This window comes from Sciurus vulgaris, assembly GCF_902686455.1.
Source record: "Sciurus vulgaris genome assembly, chromosome: 2".
Lineage (NCBI taxonomy): Eukaryota > Metazoa > Chordata > Mammalia > Rodentia > Sciuridae > Sciurus > Sciurus vulgaris.
This window is the reverse complement of record NC_136462.1, coordinates 64,842,733-64,866,033: the sequence shown is the minus strand read 5'-3', so window position 1 is coordinate 64,866,033 and position 23,301 is coordinate 64,842,733. Positions and strand designations below refer to the sequence as shown.

At 35.7% G+C, this 23,301-nt stretch overlaps 1 protein-coding gene across 15 annotated transcripts in view; it reads left to right on the top strand.

Moving 5' to 3' along the window:
- Positions 1-773: 773 nt before the first annotated feature.
- The window catches only part of MIPOL1 (mirror-image polydactyly 1), a 326,832-nt gene continuing 304,304 nt past the window's right edge, over positions 774-23,301 (top strand). For 5 of the 15 annotated variants that reach the window (XR_013760621.1, XM_079120135.1, XM_079120143.1 and 2 more), the window contains exons 1-3: positions 774-985; positions 2,073-2,168; positions 3,247-3,347. The gene's annotated coding sequence lies outside the window, so the exon portion shown is untranslated. Of the gene's footprint in view, positions 986-2,072; positions 2,169-3,246; positions 3,348-12,023; positions 12,072-12,966; positions 13,075-23,301 lie in introns of all 15 variants that reach the window. The other 10 variants (XM_079120142.1, XM_079120133.1, XM_079120137.1 and 7 more) reach the window with 6 other exon arrangements.

The window sequence follows — 23,301 nt, the reverse complement described above, 5'->3', positions numbered from 1 at the left end:
ATTATTCATCATCCAGCAACCAGAAGAGTGCCTGGCACATGGTATGTTCTGAATAAATACTCTGTGTCCAACAGATTAATAAGTAACAGGAGTTAAGGTGACTTTCAGAAAAGCAATCCTAATTTGTGGAACACATTTGAATTACTAACAGCTAATTATATTGGTTCTGATGAAACTATTTTATTCTAAAGATATCCTTGGCTTTCTATTTCTTGTTTCAACAGGGTGGTAGGTGAATTGTTTGTTGTTATTGTTTTAAATTCTGGAAGCCTCAACATTCTGTGAATCCACATAGTGTACGGGAGAATTCAGATTTCCTTCCAGGACTTAAAAGTTACCAGCTCCAAAATTTTAGCCTAACGCGTCCTGGGGCCGGGACGAGGCAACACTTTTGCTCGTTCAAGCCCTTTCCACTCGACCTTCACTTCGCAACAGGCCCGTCACCTCCACCACACCCGCTATTCCCACACTCACGCTCCCCTCAAGTAACACACACACACCCACACAGTCCCGCCAAGTCTCCCTAAGACTCCCCAACGCTTAGGCTGAGCCCACATGCCGCGTTTCCTTCCTTCCTCCAACCAGTTTAGGTTTGGTCGGGACAGTATTTCGCTCTTCTGAAACGCACCCGCGGTCTCGCACCCCACAACCACAGCTCCCCGCCTTCCGCCCTCTCGCGACTCCTGAGAGGACTTGCCAGGATCTCTCGCTTGGACAGAGGCCCCGCCCCACGCCCCGGCGGACCGTCCCGCGCATGCCCGGTGCGCGCCGCCTCGGTCTCCGTGGGCCCTCGCGAGCGGCGTGCTGCTGGCTAGCTGTCCCTGACTCCTGCGCCCCGCCCCGCTGGATCGTTTGGGGGCGAGCGCACTAGGGCCGAGCCTCGGAGCCCGCGGCGTTGACTGTCGCCGTGGTTGCGCATCCGGCCTGAGAAACTCTGAGAGAGTGCTCCCAGTCGGCTCCTGGAGTGATGCCTGGCGCATCCCAGGTAAACCGGGTGGCGGGAGGTTTGGGCGACTGAAGAAGGATCGGGGTGGGCAGAAACCCGGCTTGGAATTTCCGGCCGCAGCCTCCTTGGAGAAGCAGAAGGGGCTGCGCGGAATCCGCATCCAGTGAAGGCCGGCCCCATGCGCCCAGGAGTGATGGGGCACCCTCAGAGGTCAGCGTTCTGCGACTCTCAGGTGACAGACAACTCTTTCTTTGCTATGACAGGACTTCAGCAGCTAAGCATTTATTCAAAAGTGTAGGTTTTCTTGTTTGCTTTTCCCTTAAGTCCCAGGGAGTTAAAGGGTTCTAGTCCTGGTGCAGCCTCTGATCTACTGTGCGCCCTTGAGAGGAACTTGAATCGTTTTATATTTTGCTTCTCACAATTTTAAGTGTGAGTAAGAATACAATCCGGTGCTGCTTTAAGTGCGCGGAGCCACGCTGTACAAAGATACTGTTAGAGTTCCTTAGGTTCACGACGTTCGAGGGCCCACATTTCTCTGACTGGAAGGTGACACTAGTGGACAGTATTTGCCAAATACTTTAATAGCTTTGTGGATAAAAGAAATCGGATAAACACATGATAGACTTATGATTGGACAAGGATGGTGGAATGAAACATCTTTCCTCAAGAACAGACTTTTTCAAAAGCTCCTTTGTGCATTTTATGGAGGTTGAATCACAGCCGTAGACAAAGGTAAGCCAAAACAAGAGGTCAAACAAAACTGCATTTCAAGGCGATTCTTTTTTCTTTCCCATATAACTTTAACACACTATCACAAGTTGTTCTTTGTAAAGTTTCTTCTTGGGGTCTGGGATGGCACTAACCTAATGTGACAGTTACATGATCATGGGGTTTCATATACAATAATATACTAATAAAATTAAAACAAAGCTACTTTTTCTATGTGAAGTATTAGAAATTGTCTTATTGGAGAGAGATAACGATGGCAAATCAGAAAAGGGAATGGGAGATGTACACAATTTTCCTTCAAAGGCATATAGTTCATAGAAATCTCTGTGTTATTTTTAAAAGTATGATAAGTATAGAAGTGTTTAAATCATATTTGTACAACTCATTGATTTTTCAGAGTGTACATACCCCTGTCTCCAGTACCTAGATCAAGAAAGAATATTACAGTACTTGCATCCCAGAAGCCCCACTTTGTGGTTCCAGCTGAGCAAAGGTAACCATTATCTCAACTTCTAACATTATTGAGTTTCAGCTATTATTGACTTTATATTAAAAAATTCATACAGTATAGAGTCTTCTGAGTCTGACTTCAGCTCAATTTTGTATTTGTGAGATTTATATGGGTTATATAGCAGTTTTTTCATTTTCATATTGTATATTATTACACTCAGTTTTAGGTTACTAACAATAGGGTTGCTATGATATTTTATAAGTATTTTGGTGAATTTATGTATACATTTCTATTGGGTATATACTTACTAGTAAAATGGCTATGTTATAGGCTATGCAGATGTGTGTTTATGGAATACTCCATCCAAAAGTGTTTCAAACTGTGTTAATTTACATTCCCATTAGCAATGTATGAGTATTCTTTTGCCCCCAAATATTTGTAACACTTCACATTATCTTTCATTTTAGACATTGTGATAGTTACATATTGATATTACTTTGGGGTTTCCTGCTAATTTTCCTAATGACCTAAAATTATTGCACATCTCTTCATGTATTTATTAGTCATTTGCATATTCTCTATTTCTGCAAACGGCAAGATTTTAAATATAGGAGTCCTCACTTTGGAGTTTCAGTTAGTATAGTACCATGCAAAGCTAGGACTCTTGGTTTAGTTTTAGGTTTTGCAGTCACCAAATGGTCTCTGTTGCATATTCTTTATCTTCATTCTTTTTTTCTTTCTCTGTCTCCTTTTATGCCTCCCTCCCTTCCTTCCTTTCCAACCCTTTAAAAATATAAAAACGATTCCTAACTCACAGACTGAACAAAAACAGTTAAAAGATAAACATAGGCATGCTAAAATTCTAGTCTGCTTGAGCTTTCAGGAATTCATGAATGGGAATGTAGCACATTTGAAGTGGTTAAGCAAAGGGCACAAAGGGCATACAAGAATATTTGATTGGTTAAAGTAGAAAGTCTCTAGTAAGAGGTTAGTTTTAGTTTTTTTCCCTCTTTTCTTTCTTTTTTTTTTTTTTATACTGTGGATTGAACCTTGTGCATGCTATACAAATACTCTGTCACTGAGTGACATCCCCATCCCTTAAAATTTTATTTTCACACAGTGACTCACCAAGGTACCCAGGCTTGTCTTGAACTTGCAGTCCTCATACCTCAGCTTCCTCAGTAGCTGGGAGTATAGATGTGTGCCACTACTGCTTAGTTGGTAAGTTCCAATTGGTCAAGCTTAAACTTTATTTTCCTGCTTATATTGAATTGGGTTTGATTTTCCTTATACAGGAACAAGGCTCTAGAGCCATCATAACCTAATGGCCTCCTAATTAATTACTTTAGCATAGTTATGTGGGCTGGATTTGGGCTTTAGGCCTCAGTGACTCCCTGCTCTATTAAAAGATTGTGTTCAACCCCTTGCCTCTTGATTGTTGGTGAAATCAATAGCTGAGATGAGCAATATTGGACAAGTAAAGATACATAATAATATTAAGCAACATGTGCTTCAGTATTTTGGAGTTGAATTTAAAGTGTATAAACAATCTTTGCTTTTCCAGTTTGATTTCTAGAGAGGCTATTTTGAGACTTTTCTGAACTTTCTTATACCCCTACTTTCTTCTGTTGCTGTAAATCTGAAGAACAAAAGAGAAGTAAAAACTGAAAAAGGAGATAAACTCTTTCTTTGATATTGAGAAAAGACTAGAAAAAGAAATGATATCCAAATAGCTTGGGACACTTTGAGTAAAATTATTAATTATTTCGGCAATATTTTGAGTTAGATCTTGCTCATCTTGAGATGGCTCAATTAGACTTTTTCCACGTGATTGAATGTATTCATGATAGGAGTAGCAATAGTCAAAGGCTTGGTCCCTGAAGTTCCATCTGTGACACTCACCCAGCCCAGGATGAAGGTCTTCTCTTCCTTAAATACATCTCCCCTCTTAACCTGAACACCCTCCCTTTTACTCAGTACCACCAAACATTTTTTTTTGAATACTATCAAAGTTAATATTTTTAGCTAACATTTTTGTATTTTTAGGTGGCTTATAAAAGTGAATTTAGTATATATTTAGACATATGCTAAAAATAATGAGAGACTTGGGGATAATCACTGTCAATGTTATGCTTTCTTGGATAAACGAGTGGATAAACGAGTGTCTCTTCCTTTTTTGGGGGAGGGCACATTCTGGATGTATAACCCAGAGGTATTTTACCACTGAGCTATATCCCCAGCAAAAGGGAGATCTTACTGAGATGCTTAGGGTCTCCCTTAATTGCTGAGGCTGGCCTTGAACTTGTGATCTTCCTGTCTCAGCCTCCTGAACTGCTGGAATTACAAGCCAGTTTTCCTTGATTGTTAAACATATGCAGATTTAAGATAGTCTCTGTCTTCTACCACCAAGGAATTGCATTCCTTAAACTTTTCCTACATAGAATTCTGGGTGAGATTATAATGTGTTAGTCAGCAATGGATAACTAATGTACTACTCTTACTAATTTCAGAAAAATTCTAATTAAATAGTTCATCTTGATGTTTTTAAGACCATGGTTTTAATCCATTTAGGTTTTGTTTTTTGTTTTTGTTTTTGAGGTAGGGCTCTCTTTGTTACCCAACCTGGAAAACAACTGGGCTTAAACAATTCTGCCTTAACCTCCCAAGTAGCTAGGACTATGTGCACTAGCTACCACACCTGGCATGTATCACTTTAAATATATTTGAGAATTCATTATTTTTATATCCTGAAATATTACATTTTTACCATTTAACTATAAATCCCCTATTTATAAAGTTTAATTGATAGGTATTTGTTTTATCTCTAAATTGGTAACACAAATGATTACTCTGAATCATTGGTTGGTTTGGTGTTTGACTAAAATGGATGGCTAATGGGATAAATTTACCATAGAACTGCTTTTGGCAGTTGGCATAAGCACCTCTGGTTCTGATATTGTCAGTACTGAAAGTATTTTTAATTTAGATTTGTACTATTTCAGTTGTATACAGGCAGATAGCATACTCTTGCTATTTGCAGTTCTGCACTAGGATGATTTGATTATGTACAAATATTATTTTGAGAATTGCTTTCAGTATGCCTGGTTTAAGTTTTGGAAGCTACTGGAATACATCAGGGTTCATTTTAATGAAATTTTGAATCTTGAATCTTGCCTTATTGCTTCCTGTTGAAGCATACTGACTTCTTCATCTTTTTTTCTTGAAGATCTTGTTTCTGTGGAACACGTTTTGAAAACCTGAAAAAAAAAATACATGAGTATGTACATAAATGGTCTAGCATTTAAAAAAATTATTGTGAAATATAGTTCATGTGAAGTAAAAGATATATGGACAGTTCAATGAGTAAGTGAAAAGTGAGCCTCTGTGTAACCACCATCAGTGTTTAGAATTGAATGATCATTGGAACTTGTAGTGCTTGCCTTGTGTATTTTTTTAAAATGCTCTTTGTGTGTGTGTGTGTGTGTGTGTGTGTGTGTGTGTGAATTTGATGGATGTGATGCTTTGTATGTGTCTACTCAGTAAAGTTTGTTAATGCTGTTGTTAAAATCTTTTCCCTTAATGATTTCTGTGTATGTATCTGTATGTGCTTGTTATGGTAATTGGTGGAATGCTTTTATGTGTTAGTGCTCCCTTTTTAATTGTGGAGTTCTATTTCTGTCAACTATTTATTATTTAATTTTTTATTGGTGTATTATAATTTGTTCTAGTTTGAATCTGAGGTTTCCCCCAAAAGCTCCTGAAATGCAGGAATATTTCAGAGGTAAAATAACTGGATTATGATGGCTGTAACCTAATTAGTCTATCCTAGTTTAAATTAAGTAACTGGGTGGTAACTATACACAGGTGGGGCGTGGCTAGAGGTGGTGGGTCAATGGGATCAGTGCCCTGGAAGGGTTCTTCCCTGCATCACCTTCCCCCTTTCTCTCTGCTTCCTGGCAACCGAGTCTTGAGCAGTTTCTTTCTACCATGCCCTTCCTCTATGATGTTCTCTCTCACCTTGGTCCAAGAGCAATGGAGTCAGCCAACCATGTACTAAATCTCTGTAATTGTTAGCCAAAATAAATTTCCCCTCTTTTAAGTTATCCCAGTTAGTCATATTGATCACAGCAACAAAAAGCTGACCAACACATATTCATACATAATAGTGGAATTCACTGTGATATAGTTCATATATGCACATAACAATTTGGTCAGTTTCATATCCCCTTTCCCTCCCCTCCTCTTTCCTCTATTCTAGTTTCCCTTCTTTTTTCATGTGATCACTTTCCCCCACTTTTTCTCTATGTTATAGTTTGAATATGAGGTGTCCCCCTAAATGCTCTAATATATGACAATGTAAGAAGGTTTGAAGGAGAAATGATTGGGCTATATCCTTAATCTAACCAGTGAATTAATCCCTGAGGGATTACCATTAATTGAATGGTAATTGAAGAGAGGTGGGGTGTGACTGGAGGAAGTTGGGCATTAGGGGCATGGCTTTGGGGGTATATATTTTGTATGTGGTAAATAGTCTCTCTCTCTGCTTTCTGATCATCATGTGAGCAGCTTCCATCTGCCATACACTCCTTTATGATGTTCAGCTTCAACTTGAGCACCAAGGAATGGAGCCACTATCTGTGGACTGAGACCTCTGAAACTGGGAGCCTCCAAGTAAACTTTTACTCCCCTAAAATTGTTCTGGTCAGATATTTTAGTCTCAGCAGTGAAAGAGCTGACTACAACAACATAGGACTCTACTTTCTGAGTCTGGCCTATTTCATTTAATAGGATGTTCTTTAATTCCATCCATTTCCCTACAGATGACATAATTTCCTTCTTTTTAATGACCAAAACTCCATTTTGTATATATACTACATTTTCTTTATATATTCATCCATTAGTGGACATCTAAGCTGGTTCCATAGCTTGGTTGTTGTGGATTGTGCTGCCATAAACATGGTTATGGATTTCGTGCTATTGTATTCTGACTTTAATTCTTTAAAATAAATACTGAGAACTGGTATACCTGGGGCATGTGGTGGGTCTATTCCTAGTCTTTTGAGGAACCTCCATACTGATTTCCATTGTAGTTATACTAATTTACAAGCCCACCAACAATGTATAAGTGTTCTTCTTCCCCTGCATTCTTGCCATCATTTATTACTATTTGTATTATTGCTGATTGCCATTCTAATTGGAGTGAAATAAAATCTCTGTAGTTGAATTTCCCTGATAGCTAAAAACATTGAACATTTTTCATGTTTGTGGGCCATTTGTACATTTTTAAAAATTTTTTTAAGTACCAGGGATTGAACTCAGGGGTACTTGGCCACTGAGCCACATCTGCAACCCTATTTTGTATTTTATTTTATTTTAATTATTTATCTTTTTATTTTTTACAGACTGCATTTTGATTTATTGTACACAAATGAGGTACATCATTTCATTTTTTTTAAATTGTAAACAAATGGGGTACAACTTGTTTCTCTGGTTGTACATGAAGTAGAGGCGTACCATTTGTGTAATCATACATTTATATATTGTAATGGTGTTTGATTCATTCTGTTATTTTTATCCTTCCTGGCAACCCTTCCCACCCCTCTTTTGCCTCTATACAGTCCCTCCTTCCTCCATTCTTGCCTCCCTCCCACCCCCCATTATGTATCATCATGCTTATCTGACTTAGCATGATATTCTTCAGTTTCATCCATTTGCCTGCAAATGCCATAATTTTATTATTTTTTATGGCTGAGTAATATTCCATTGTGTCCATTCATCAATTGAAGGGCATCTAGGTTGGTTCCACAATCTGGCTATGTGAATTGAGTAGCTGTGAACATTGATGTGGCTGCATCACTGGTTTTAAGTCCTTTGGGTATAGGCCAAGGAATGAGATAACTGGGTCAAATGATGGTTCCAGTCCAAATTTTCTAAGGAATCTCCACACTACTTTCTAGAGTGGCTGCACTAATTTGCAACACCACCAGCAACGTGTGAGTGTACCTTTTTCCCCACATCCTTGCCAACACCTGTTGTTGCTTGTATTCTTGATAATCGCCATTCTAATTGGGGTGAAATGGAATCCTGATTTGCATTTCTCTTATTACTAGAGATACTGAACATTTTTTCATATATCTGTTGATTGCTTGTACGTCTTCTTCTGTGAAGTGTCTGTTAATTTCCTTAACCCATTTGTTGATTGGGTTACTTGTATTCTTGGTGTAGAGTTTTTTGAGTTCTTTATATATGTATTTTATTTAGATACAGATTCTCACTGAGTTGCTTAGCACCTTGCTTTTGCCAAGGTTGACTTCGTTCCTCTTACCTCAGCCTCCTGAGCTGCTGGAATTATAGTTGTGTGCCACTGCACGTGGTTGTATATTTCTTCTTTTGAGAAATAGCTGTTTAGTTCATTTCTCCATGGATTGGTTGGGTTATTTGTTTTGTTGGTGTTAAGTTTTGTGAACACTTTAAATATTTTGGATTTTAATCCTCTGTCAGAAGAGTACCTGGCAAAGATTTTCTCCCATTCAGTTGGCTCTCTTCATTCTCTTATTTCCTTTGCTGTGTAGAAGCTTTTGAATTTGATGACATGCCCTTTATTAATTTTTGGAGTCCTATTTTGGAAGTTATTGCCTGAACCTGTATGTTGGAGTGTTGACTCTTTGTTTTTTTCTAGCAGTTGCAGAGTTTCTGGTCTAATTCCTATGTCTTAGAATTTTGAGTTGACTTTGTACAGGGTGAGAATTAGGCCCAGTTTCATTCTTCTACATATGGATATCTGGTTTTCACAGCACTGAGACTTTTTGTTTAAAAGGCTCTCTTTTCTCCAATGTATATTTTTTTGTGTCTTTGTCAAAGATCATGTGCATTCCTGTCTGTTTCTTTTATTATATTACATTGGTCTATATGTCTGTTTTACGTCAGTATTGTGGTGTTTTTGTTACTATAGCTTTGTAGCACAATTTAAAATGAGGTATTGTGGTGCCTCTAGCATCTATCTGTTAGCTTAGAATTGTTTTGGATGTTCTGGGTCTTTTATTTTTCTGTATGAATATTTGGACTGATTTTTTAGTTATGTGAAGAATGTCATTGGTATTTTGATGGGGATTACATTAAATATATAGATCAGGTTTGGTAATATGGCCATTTTAACTATTAATTCTCCATATCCATGAACACGGAATGTCTTTCTATCCCCTAGTGTCGTCTTCAGTTTCTTCAATGTTCTAGAATTTTTATTGTAGATGTCTTTCATCTCCTTGGTTAGATTTATTCCCAGCTATTTTATTTATTTATTTATTTTGAGGCTATTATGAGTGGAATTGTTTTCCTGATGTCGTGATTGTCAGCAGATTCATTATTTGTGTGTAGAAAAACTACTGTTTTTGTGTATTGATTTTGTATCCTCTTATTTTTCTGAATTTGTCAGTGTTTGACATCTACTAGTGAAGTTTTTGGAATCTTGTAAGTAAAGAATTTCATCTGCAAATAGTAATAATTTGACTTCTTCCTTTTCTATTTGTATCCCTTTATTTCCTTCTTTTGCTTAACTGCTCTTGCTAAAATTTCAAGTACTCTATTGAGTAGGACTTGTGAGAGTGCTCATCCTTCTCTGGTTCCTGATTTTAGGTGAAATGCTTTCAGCTTTTCCCATTCACTGTGGATTTGGCTTTGGGTTTGTCATAAATATATATCCTTCTGTCGCTAGTTTCTTCTGTGTTTTTTCCTGAATGGTATTAAATTTTGTCGAAGGCTTTTCTGTATCTACTGAGACGATCATGTGATTTTTGTCCTCAATTCTATATATATGGTGAGTAACATTTATTGATTTGTGTATTCAGCCTGTCCTTGCATCCCAGTAACAAAATCATCCTGATCATGCTGTACAATCTTAATGTGTTTTTGAATATAATTTGCTAATTTTTAAAGCATTTTTATATCTGTGTTTCAAAATTATTGTTCTGTCGTTTTCTTTCCTTGATGATCCTTATCTGTTTGGTGTTTGGGTAATACTGCCTTCATAGAATGAACTTGGAAGTGCTCTCCCTTGCCCTGCTTTTCATTTCATTGAATAAGTTAGGAGCATCGGCATTAATTCTTTAAATTTCTGAAAAAATTCAGCTAAGAATTCCTCTGGTCCTGAGCTTATCATTGTTGGAAGGCTTTTTATTAATGCTTTAATCCTAAATTGATATTGTTCTTTTTAGATTTTCAGTATGTACTGGGTTCAATTTTGGTAAGTTGTATGTGTTTGTAAATTTTTCTGTTTCTTCTAGATTTTCCAATGCATTGGAATTTAAGTTTTCAAAATAGTTTTTGATAGATTTCAGTGATATTTGCTTTTTTCATGTCTAATTTTATTAATTTGGGTCTTCTCTTTGTTTTGGTTATTTTTAGCTATGAGTTTATCAATCTTGTTTATCTGTTCAAAGAACCAATTCTTTGTTACTTTGACCTTTTATGTTTTAATTCTTTTATTTAGTTAATTCAAGTGCTCATCTTAATTAATCCTTCCTACTCCTGGCTTCAGAATGGTTTCTTCTTGTATCTACTTATATATGTAAACTTTCCTCTTAGAACTGCCTACATAGTGTCCCAGAGATTCTGGTATGTTGTATCTCTGTTCTTATTAGTTTCAAAGAATTCCTTACTTTTCCCCCTGATTTCTTCTGTGACTCATTCATTGTTCAGAAATGTATGTTCAGTTTCTATGTATGTGTGTAGTTTCCATGATTTTCCTTGCTGTTGACTTCTAATTTCATTTCATTATTACCTGATAATTTTGCAAGGGATTACATCAATTTCTCTTTTTATATTTACTAAGACTTAATTTGTGACCTACAATATATTGGATTTGGAAAATGTTCCATAAGCAGCTAAGAAGAAAGTGAATTCGGCTGTTTTGGAATGAAATAATTCTATAGATGTCTTTTAGGCTTTATTTTTAAAAATATTCTTCTTAGTTGTAGATGGACACAATACCTTTATTTATTTATTTATTTGTTTATTTATTTTTTTATGTGGTGCTGAGGACCAAACCCAGTGCCTCACATGTGCTGGGTAAGCATTCTGCCACTGAACTACAACCTAGCCCAGTCTTTCAGATTTTAGATCCATTTGATTTTTTAGATCCGATATTTTTTACTGATTTTATGTTTCAGTGACCTATCTATGGTGAGAGGGGTGTGTTGAAATCACCCCAGTATTATTGTATTGTTACCTATCTGAACTTTTTTTTTTGCATTGGGGTTTGAACCCTTTTTTGTATTTCATTTAGAGACAGGGTCTCGCCAAATTGCCTAGGCCCTCACTAAGTTGCTGAGACTGACCTTGAGCTTGCAGTTTTCCTGCCTTGGCCCCCTGAGCCACTGGCATTACCAGTGTACACCACTGTGCTCAGCTTGTCTGAACCTTTGAGAAGTGCTTTTTGTGTGTATGTGTGTTTGTTGTTGTTGTTGCTATTGTTTTGTTTCCTTTTTTAAAATTTTAATTAGATGCATTGATGCTTGGGCATAAATATTTACTATTTTATCTTCTTTTTGGATTTTTCTCTTTGCTAGAATGTAGTGAACTTTTTTGTTTTCTGGTAAATTTTGGCTAAGATGTCTCTCAAAAGTTCATGTGTAAGACAATGCAGGCAAGTTTGGAGGTGAAATGATTGGGTTATATAGGTTTTGCCCTAATAACTACATTAATCCACTTGAATAGATTCGCTGAGTGGTGAATGTAGACAGGTGGGGTGTGTCTGGAGGAGTTAGGTCACTGGGAATGGTGCCCTTGGGGCATATTTTTTTTTCCCCTGGTGAGAGGAGATCTCTCTGTTCTTCCTCTTTGCCATGTGATAAACTGCTCTGCTTAACACCTTTCCACCATTGATTTTGTGTGTCATTGCAGGCTGAGAGCAACAGAGTTGGCCATCTATGGACTGACACCTCCACAAATGTGAGCACCAAATAAAATTTCCTGCCTTAAAATTGTTCTTATCAGTTCTTTTTGTCACAGCAACAAAGAAACTGAGTAAAATATTAGATATGAGAATAGCTACTCCTGCTTGCTTTTGGAGTCCATTTGCATGAATATCATTTTTTACCCTTTCATTTTCAACATGTGGATTTCTTTGCCTGAGCTGTGTCTCTTACAGACAATGTATAGTTGGATCTTGTTTTTAAGTCCAATCTGCCACAATATGTCTTTTAATTGAAGAGTTGAGACCATTTATATTCATTGTTATAGAAAGATGTTTGTTATTATAAAGAGAATAATTATTATTATATTTACTTCCATTTTGATCTTTTTCTCATGTTCAGTTTGTCCCTAATTCTCATTTGATTAAAAAGTATTCTTTTAATGAGATCCTTTCCTGAGTTCAGGTGTTTGTTTCTAATGTCTTCTGTGTGTATGATTTCTTTAAGTATTTTCTATAATGTTGCTTAGTAGTCGTGAATTCTGGCTTTCTTTTCATAATCTCTGTCTCTTTATTGAAGTGATCTTTTATTTCCTGAAATTTATCTCTGATTTCACGCCTTCATTTTCACTATATACATTCTTTACTTTTTCTCTGACATTTCTTCTACTGTGCTGTCAATGGAATCTATTATTGGAGCATTTTGGTTTATTGGGGGAACTTTGTTCCCTTGATTTTTCATGTTGTTTGTGTGTCTTCTCATCTAGCAGTGTGGATCTGAGGTAGTATAGTTTCTTCCCTGTAGACTTACAGTGTCCTTAAAGGTTTCTAGTACATCATGTTTAAGGGGGAGGTCAATATTAACAGCACCCAATGCAAACAATACACAACCTTAAACCAAATAGCTTCTATTGGTTGGCACTTCTTTCCCAGGCAGTCCTGAGGGCTGAGAGCTGGGACCTGTGCACCTGTCATGGAGAGCTATTCTACATTGGGCATATCAGGAACAGGTGCTGAGAGCTATAGGTTGGCTTTGTAAATGTGAGTACTGGGCCAGGTTGGTGGCTAGGTTGGGGATCAGGGAGCTGGAGGGCTCTATTGGGTGCCAGACTGATATTGGACTTACGTTGGATCTGGCAGAACAAGGAGATTAGTGGATGCTGGACTAGGGATGGAGTCAGGGTCCAGGCTGGTGCTGGGGCCCGAGTGGGCTCCAGGAACCCAGTGGTTGCCAGATAGTCTGACTGGGCAAACTGAGAGAAAAATGCCCTCATACCCTCTTCCTACCTTCTGACTCACTATAACCAGCCCTAACTGTCCCCATGAGCTTCAGGACCCATTGAGCTGGGGTGAGCCCAGTTTTCTCTTTCCTCTGCAGCAAGATGGTGGCTACTAGCACACCCAGAAATAATACCTCAGGTGTAACCAAACATACAGATCTCAATAATGGACCTCCAGGCCCTGGTCAGTGTCCCCAAAGGGAGGTGGCCATGTCCTGAGATGGCAGTGGTGGCAAACCTGCAGGCACCCCAACACTGGACCTCCAGACACCAGCCAGTGTCCCAAAACATAGGGTGCTGAGACTCAAGATGGTATTGGTGTTGGTGGTGGCAGCAGTGGTGGTGGTGTCCCAAGATGGAGGTAGCTGCATTCATTATTGGGGAGTGGTGGAGGGTGGCACTGTGCCCTCAACATATACCATTAAAAGTTATTACTCATGATCTCTACTACTCTGTTAAGCAAGGGGAAAAGTGGGTGAGTAGTAATGTATTATAGGCTGAAAAGATTGAACATGAATGATAGTATACTAAATGAATTTGAAAAAGTGATTAAAAGATAAAATAGGAACAGGGAAAGGAAAAAAAAAGTAGGTGGAGGGAAGGGAGACTAAAGATAAAATGAGGAGAAAGTAGGATGTAGGGGAAAGGGATGGGAATGGAGAAGAGAAAGTATTGAGGGAGAATCCAGTTAATTTTCATGATACACAAAATTAGAACTCTGAAAACCCACAAAAAGTGTGACGATACTAGAAATCAGTTTACATCACACAATTGATACAATAACAATCATAAAAGGATTTAGTGTTTTTCTTCTTGCTGAGATTTTTTAATATGGAGATATTTCTTTCCAGGTTTTCAATTTTAGAATCTCCCCACTGTGAGGAGCAATAACAAAATAATTTTGTTATGTGACTGGAGATTGACGTATAAGTCTGGAAGGGCCTTTAGGCCCTATTCTCCAGATTGTGTCACACACCCCTTTCTGAGATCCTTGGTTCATGTGCTGGGGGGAAGATGTGTGGGACATGTCTGTCTGTCCTCCAGATACATCTAGATATGGGGTCATTGGTATGGATCTGTGGTAGGCTGTCTCAGGATCACCACTTTCCACCTCACTCTGATCTCTCCTGGTTCCACTACATCAGCCTTACTCCTAATCCCAGAGTGCAGACCACCAGTTTCAAATGAAAGCACCCTTCACTCTTTTCTGCTTTGCAGACTTATAAACTGGCAGCTGCTGTTCCTCTTGCCTCCTGGAGCTTCTTCCAAGTCTGTGTTACAGTCTCACTCTTGTGCCCACATTGATTCAGAGCATGGGCACCCAACAGTGATAAGTAAACTCTAATTGGCTCTTTGGTCTTGAGTATTCAAAAAGCAAGTATACTGAGAACAAGATAAAGAAGAAAATATTATGGAGCACAAAGTATAAAAAACAAAGGTATACAGCAGGGATATCTAGTCTTCCTCTTAAGAAGTAAAGTCTTTTTTATGCCATTGCCACTTTCCCATTTTCACCATCTCTACTGGAGAGCAGGGACTTTTCTCCAGTACTTGCCCAGCTTTCTTTATCTGAGCTTATTTTCGCTTCAGATTGTAAATTTGTTGGATAGTAACTCCTCTTTTTCTTAATTTTGGTGGGAGAATTTCTTTGTCTCCTTGGAAGTGAGTTTCCCCTTCCCCAGTGAGCACCATGCAACTAGAACTACTGTAATCTATTCCTTTTTTTGTCTTTCTGTTCTAGGACTTGATGTTTCTTGTATTCACCTGGTTGCAACTCTCTTGAATTGCTCCCCCCCACGCGCCCCCTCCCCGCAACAGCCTTCATACCTCAATATACTGCCACAGAATAATTGTTTTAATGCACTCTCAGGGAGCTGCCCCAATATTTTGGGTTCTTCTGATCTGCTATTCTTCCTGGATTTATTTATTTTGAAATTGTTATTCAAAGCATACAACTTTATGATTGATCTATTTTCTCATAAATCTACTTTTTTTCTCAATTTTGAGAGACCCTCTTTATCTCTAGTGATGCTTTCTGTTTTAAAGTCTAGTTTTATTTTTTAGGAAACTTTGTCTTGAAGTAATTTTAGATTTACTGAGAGTTACAAAAATAATACACACTGTGTATTATGATTTTTTGTCTTAAGTTTTTAGGGTTTATGATGGCATGAAAATGATAGGAATTCAGTGGAAACAGTACCTCAGATTTAGAATTTTGATCTTCTCTTAGAGGTAAGATATTCTCTTGTGATGCTTGGCAGTGATAATTGCATCTTCCAGTCATCATACTGTCATGAGGACAAACAGCTGGTACTCTACAGTGTATACCATGTTGCTAAGTTATGATGTTTGGTAGGTTAGGTGTATTAAATGCATTTTTGACATACAATATTTTCAGCTTATGAATTTGTAAGAGTATAACCCTATGTTAAGTCAGTGAGCATCTCTAAAGAGTTCCTGTATACCCATCACCCTACTTCTAATGCTAACATAATGTGTAATCATAGTATAGTGATCAAAAATAAATTAATATGTAGTCTCATTAAATATTACATTAAATATTCACTAAATATTGTAACTTAATTCAGTTAACAGCTCACCAAATGTGTAAATTTTGAATATGTTGAATAAATGCACTAAATAATAAAGAGGTTAATTTAATGAATAATATAGTCACTAAACTATTAACTTTAGCTATCTCTAGTTTTTCCATTAATGTTCTTTTTCTGTTTTAGGACCCAATCTAGAACTCAGTGTTGTATTTTGTTGTCATGTTAATTGAGTCTTTTCCAATCTGTTCCTTTTCCTATTTTAATATGCTGTGTCAGCCATCTTTTGCTTACTGAAATGATATCTGAGTCACTTAAATTAGAGCATTTGGTAATTAGGTCATTTAATCTATATTTTTTATTATTATATATTTTACCCTTTGTTATTTTGTTATTTTGGAAGTTATATATGCTTTCATATTATTTTAGTGACTACAGAGACTATGGATCCTGGAATGCATTCTTTCAGATCTTTCTTTATGCATTTCCTTGCATGTGTGTACTGGTAGATAGTCGTGCAAATTTTAGATATTTGTTTGTAAATTTTCAGTATTATAAAGAGCATTTACATTTATATTGTTGTCACTGTATGTTTGCATCCTTTGCACAGATTTGTAGAAGGATTACAAAATCAAAAACTTTGCACATTTAAAGCTTCGCTTGACATTTGGGGACATTCTTGTTATTTTCTTTCAATGTCATAGTTTCTGTAAAATGATAAATGTTTATGAATTTCAGAAAAACATCAGCCAAAATTATACCACCTCAACCAAAATAACTTTAATTAAAAACTAGGTCTACAATCTTCTGTTTCTCTTCTTAAAAGTGTTCAGTTAGAAAGAAAGAAAGTCTGTCCACTAGCACATGTTTGTGAAAGTTGTTAACACCAAGAAAGCAAATCCTAAAAAAATTTCAGAGAAAAAGTAAAAAAAACCAAAAAAACAAAAAAACAAAAAACAGTCTACAATAAATTAAAAATAAATAAATAAATAAATAAATAAACAAACAATAATGCATTAGCATTAGCATTAATCTTCTTGGTAACAGTTATTTTCCACTAAAACAGTGTTATACTGATTTCAAATTTTCAAAGGACAGGACTTAGCTCATGGCTAGGAAATAATTGTTGAAGGATGGAGATAGAGTAAAAACATATTTAGATCTAGGAAACTTCAAATTTCTTAAATTATGCTTTAGAAAATAAAGAAGTTAAAGAAAGATGAGAATATAGGAAATAATAAATATAGCCCAGGAAAATAGTGAAATGATATCCAAATAAGGACAGTTCTGTAGCACACCTGGAAAACAGTCTAAGATTGGAGAGAAGCTTCAAAGAAAGGAGCTTCAAAGAAGGGAATTAAAGGTGATTTAAGAAGTTTTATAATTCAAGGGCCTGGCGTTTTCTTACATAGAAGGAGAAGGTTTTTTAAATTGTTTAATAGATGCAACACTGCTCTGGTTTTCTATCTCATATGGTTAGCATTGGTAGATTTTGTTTTTCAAACACAGTTTGAGATCGGTAATTTGTTTTGAGGTGTGTTTCCTTTTCATCCATATTATCAACTTTGTATCTGTGAAGTTACTTGTAATACAGTAATTGTCTTTCCAACCTCTCAATCCTGCCCCCTTATCTGTGGTCTGACTTTCCTTCTTTCTATTATCTGTGTTCAACTGCAACTAGAAAATATTAATTGGAAAATTTCAGAAATAATTTATGTTTTAAATAACTTTTATTATAGTATATTATTATAATCATTCTTTTTTATTATTCTTAATCTCTTTCTATGAAAATTTGTGTGTGTGTGTGCAATGAAATGAGAAATGAATTTTTAAATTTTTAAAGTTTATTGTAGGTATGGGTGTATAGAAAAATACATTATATATACAGGGTTCAGTAATATCTGGTTTCATTCATCTGCTGGTGGTCTTTTAACATATCTCCTTCAGATAAGGGGGAACTACCCATGTTCCCTTTTTATCATTTTAATGTCCATAGGATATTTTGATATCCTTCTTTTTCTGACATTGGTAATTTATATCTTCTTTGTGTCTTAATCAGTTTAGCAAGAAGTTTAATTCTCATTGATCTTTTCAAAAATCTATCTTTGGGTGTCATTGATTTTTCTGTGTAGATTTTACAATTCCAATTTCACTGATTTTTGCTTTTTACCATTTCCTTTCTTTGACTTTTTTTTTTTAAAGATGGGATCTTAAGTATTGATGAGAGAAAGTCTTTTTTTCAGTATGTATGTATATATTTTGACTATAGATTTTCCTCAAAGAACTGATCTAGGTACATCTCACAAATTTTGATATATTGTGTTATTTAGTTCACAATATTTTAATATTTTTCTTTTTTTTGAACTATGGGTTATTTAGAATTATTTGGAGTTTTTTTTAGATATCTCTTTGGTACTTATTTCTAGTTTATTTCTGTTTTGGTGAGATAACATACTTTTTATGATCTCAGTTCTTAGAAATGTATTAAGGTCTGTTTGATGAACCAGAATAGGGTCTGTTTTGGTAAATGTGCTGCGTGCACTTGAAAAGATTCTGTATTTTGCTTTTGTTGGGTGGAATCATCCATAAATGTCAGTTAGATCTGGTTGGTTATTGTTAAAGAAAGTTAAAAGAAAGTCAACAGGACAATAGATAAAAGTGGTAAGAACAGATTTTATTGAGGAACTATTATAATAGGATAAAAGAAACCTAAGTACAGAACCAGTCTCCATTCCAAAGAGAACAAGGACAAGTGTGTATTTAAGACTAAGGAGCAAGTGGATAGAGATAACATCAAGGGAAGAGGGGATTCTGGTTGAACAAATTAGGCAGGCTTCTTGCTGAAGGCAACCCAGTTGATCAGATATCCAGGATGAAAGATTCTCTCTAAATCGACTTAGGATCTTAAAACTGAACACTGCAGACACAAACATTCAACCCAGGGTTAAGGCTTGGTGAGTGGAAGATTCAGAGTTGCCAAATTGAAGTTTGGTCTTTGTCATTGAGAGCATTAAGTCTACAACTTGACTGCTTTTCTGAATACTTACTTTCCTGCTTATTGAGAGAGGAGTGGTGAAGTTTCTACCTGTGGTTATGGATTTACCTATTTTCTTTCATCGGTTTTTACTTCAAGTATTTGATTGTACGTTGTTAAGTGCTAACTTATTTATGATTGCTTTTGTTTGGTTAGTGAAATAAATCCTTTAATGCACTTTTTTTAGCCTTTATGCTATTGTCTTATTCTGATATTAATATCGTTGCTCTTTCTTTGTTTTGATTAGAATTGCCATGTTTTTCTTCACTGTGTTTTGTTATACTAAGTGATACATAGTTATGAAAGGGTAATGTGTGAGATATTTTCATTTTGTGTACTTTATTTTTTTCTTTTTCTTTCCTTTCTTTTTTTTCCCCCCAGTACTAGGGATTGAACTTGGAGGTAATTTACCCTTGAGCTACATTCCCTGCCCCTTTGATTTTTTTTTTTTTTAATTTTGAGACAGGTTCTAAATTGCCCAGACTGGCCTTGAACTTGTGCTCCTCCTGCCTCAGTCTCCAGAGTAGCTGCTATTTATTGTAACCTTTGATTCTAGAAAATATTATCGAATGATCTAAGATTCTTTAATTTAATATTAAGGTACAAGATACAACAATATATTTATCACATAATCAAAAATATTTGCTTTATTACTTTACTTTCTTGGATAGAATTTGAATGATTATTTCTTACATATACTCTGCATTTTAGTGCTGTAATGCTATTTTGCATTGTTTCAACCATATGTTTATAAACTAAACAAAATATAAACATTTGGATTTCTTCTTTTAATGAATTATTTTCTGAAGTATGACAGACCTCTTCTTTAAGCAGCATGTCTTGAAACTAATTAGTACTTTAATACTTTTATTATCTTTTAAGTTTAATGTAAATCGATGCCACTTCCTTAATTTATGTCAAACAGCTTATTGCCAGCATGGGAGCTTCTGATACTGTGTGTTATAGCTTATGATATCTCAAAGTAGAACATTTTATTCAGTGGCATGAGCTGGCACAGTGGGCAAGATTATTCTAATTCATTTGAATAAGTGAACTGCAGCTTAGGAAGTTCATGCACAGCAATGTGCTGTCAGTTTCTTTGTGATTCTTATTGGAAAGAAACTCTGGGTTTAGAATTTTAACATCTTAATTCCTATTGTCTTTTATTTCATGTAGGCTATTAATTTTGAGGCTTATTCTAAATTAAAATCCATATACACATCTTTAAATGTCTGTTTTATTTGTTAACCATTTAGAATTACAATTTAATTTTAAAATAATTCATCATATTGATTACTAACTGGTTGGTTCTGGAAGCTCATGGTCTATGTATAAATGTTCTCAAAAATGAGAAAGATTATTTTCTTCACTTAGACTTTTTGGAATAGTTTGTCTTCTAAAATATGCTCTTAATTGTAGGAAGTACTTTATGAAAATCAAAAGACTTTGTTATGTACCTTTAGTGGATAAAAATTTAGACTATTCTTTAACATATACAATATTTAGTATTAGTGGGATTTTCAAAAGCTTCCACAAAGATGTTCCTTCTAGTGCTTGTAACAGAAAACTAAGATAGGTACAGCTAATGGAATATTAACCAATAAAGTGGTGATTTGAAGAAAAATGCTTATAATATTCTAGTGAAAAAATCAAATATTTTTAGAAATTAATTATTCACATGTAAATATATAAAAATGCCAAGGGAACTCACTAAAATTTTAAAAGCATTTTATATTTTGGTACAAAATGTAAGGGGTGATCTTTTTTTCCCTCTTTCTGCTTTTATTTAGTATATTCTGAACTGTTTTCCAGAAAATATAGTGATTTGAATGCTGCCTAAAATTTGTATCTCTGAAGTTTTTTGTTTGTTTTCCTTTCATCAGTGATTTCTATAAAATCATGAAACCAACATCATTTGATATTGGATCAGCTCTGATTTCAGGTGTCTGTAGTTAGAATGTAACCAGTTTATTTGTTTTAAAAAATATGGTTTTTAAGCCCTTTTAAATTCTTCAAATGAGTTGTCAAAATATATAAACAATTGCTTAGAAAAGTGTTTTCTTTTGTTCTTGAGAATTTTATTTATCATAAATGACCATTCTTGTTCTGAGACCTCCTGTCTGTACTTCTTTTGCTACCATCACCCTCCCCAGCTTTAATCTTTTATTTGAACTTTGCTTTTCCTTCAGTGCTATTGCTTTTCTGTTGGTTTTGAACTCAATTTCTAGTTTCTGCACAGTGTGCAAGAAACTTTTGTTCAAGAGATCATAAAACTTAGGTTTCCCTAGCACTTCATGCTGTATTGAGAATCCTTGCCTACTTGTTCATTTTAGAGATTCTCCTGAGTCTCAGATACCATTTTGTTTGCTGTTTCCCTGTGCTGCTTTTTATTTAGATGCTATACATCATGTAGGTCTTAAAGTTGTGGGTGTTGTTTTCTGGTATTTACCTAGTTTTTGTGGAAGATATTTTGATTGTGGATTTGGTTTTACTCCTCTGATTCTCTTGGAGAGATATGGGGAGTTTAGAATACCTCTGGCCTTTTCTTTTTAAACAAGCTAAATTTATTCAGTCCTTTTTGAAGTTATGTACAGCCAAAATGGTCTTCATTTTTTTGAAAGTTTGTGATTATAGATGGTGACTCTTTCTTTTCTTTTCTTTTTTTGTATATCTTTGTACAGTAAAAACTTGGTAATAGTTCTGTCTTAAGAGATTTTAATAGTTTGTGAATCTAGAATTTTAATGACCACTTATTTTCTTGATTCTCCAAGACAGAAAAAATAAGTTCTAAAGGCAACAGTTAATAAATGATAGTACCTATATCCAAATATTTATGATTCCATAAAATAATCATAATAGTTATAGGAAGTGACTGAATAAAAGAGAACTTTGTTTAGAAAGTATTTTCTCCTTCAGCTAATGCACATCTTTCTATATTAGAACTCCCTTCTAGGTAGTATGAGAAATAACCCCTCTAGGGGGAATGGAGATACGGTTTTTGGTAGGTTTCTAATCATCAGGAGTTTGAGTTTCCAATTAATTCATGACTGTGATGTCCCCTCTGTTTTAAATTTATTCCATAAGAGAAATTGAAAATATCATTGAATATACTAGGTGGTTTGAGAGTAGAAAACCTACAAGGCATATATTTTAAGTTTCTTATCACTGCCGTAATCACTATAAGAAATCTCTACAATTTTGGTAGCCTAAAATAAGTTTATTATTATAGGCCTAGGGTTCAGAAATCTGAATAGTCTCTTCTTGGGCTAAAATGAAGTTATTAGTAAGCACTTCATTCTTTTGTAGAATCTCTAAGAAATAGTGCTACTTCTCAGAGAGGTGCATTTCTCCATAAGGTGATAAATTAACATTTTATAATCTATTCATCTGTTCAGTTCTTTGAATTTTTTTCAGTGTAGTTCTTTCATTTAACCAGTATAGAGTCACTGTCTACTATCTTTCCCTGTATCTGGAATTTGAAAATGGTGGTGGTGGAGAAGAACAAAGACATAACCAAGGTCAGAAACATAAAGAGTGTGTGTGTGTGTGTATGTGTGTGTGTGTGTGTGTGAGAGAGAGAGAGAGAGAGAGAGAGAGAGAGAGAGAGGAAGGAAATGGGATGAACTTGGGTTGAGAGAGTCTCAGGTACCACAGAATTACTGGTGACATATATTTTTCTGCATGAAGAAACTCCTTTGGTCAGCATTGAGGGAGAAAGGGTAGAAATCTCTAAAGTTGTATTCTAGTACAGAAAGAGACTATCTTGTACTAATAACCCCCTAGATACAACACAAGTTTATTTCTCACTCATAATTTGGCTTAGAGATTATATTAGTTTATTTTCTGTTATTATGATGAAATGCCCAAGGCTGGATACTTTATAAAGAAAATAGTTTTTAAAAATTCACAGTTCTGGAACTTTAAAGACATTAACACCAGTATTGACTTGGTTCTGGTGAGGACCTCAGGGTGAATGGCATCACAATGGTGGAAGCATATGTAAGAGGGAGAGAGCACATAGTAAGACAGAAAGTCACAGACTGGAGAGGGGCTATGCTCGCTCTTTTATAACAATTTCCTTGTGAGTACTAACCAGGGTTCCATGAGAAATATGAGATATTCCTTCCATGAGAAGGAATCTAAGAGTAATGCCCTCGCAGATCTAATTATATTCTCCTAGGCCCTGCCTCTTAATGATTCCATTCCACTTTTCAGTACTACCACACTTGAGGATGAAGACTTGAACACATAAACTCTTTGGGGATACACTCAGATTATATCCAAACCATAGCAGAGAAAACAGGTCTCCATCCTGTGAAGTTTTTAAGGTTCTTGCAGGAAGAAGAGAAGGATACAGGATCTTATAGAATGCCTGTAAGGGTGAATCCTGAAATTGGCTTGTATT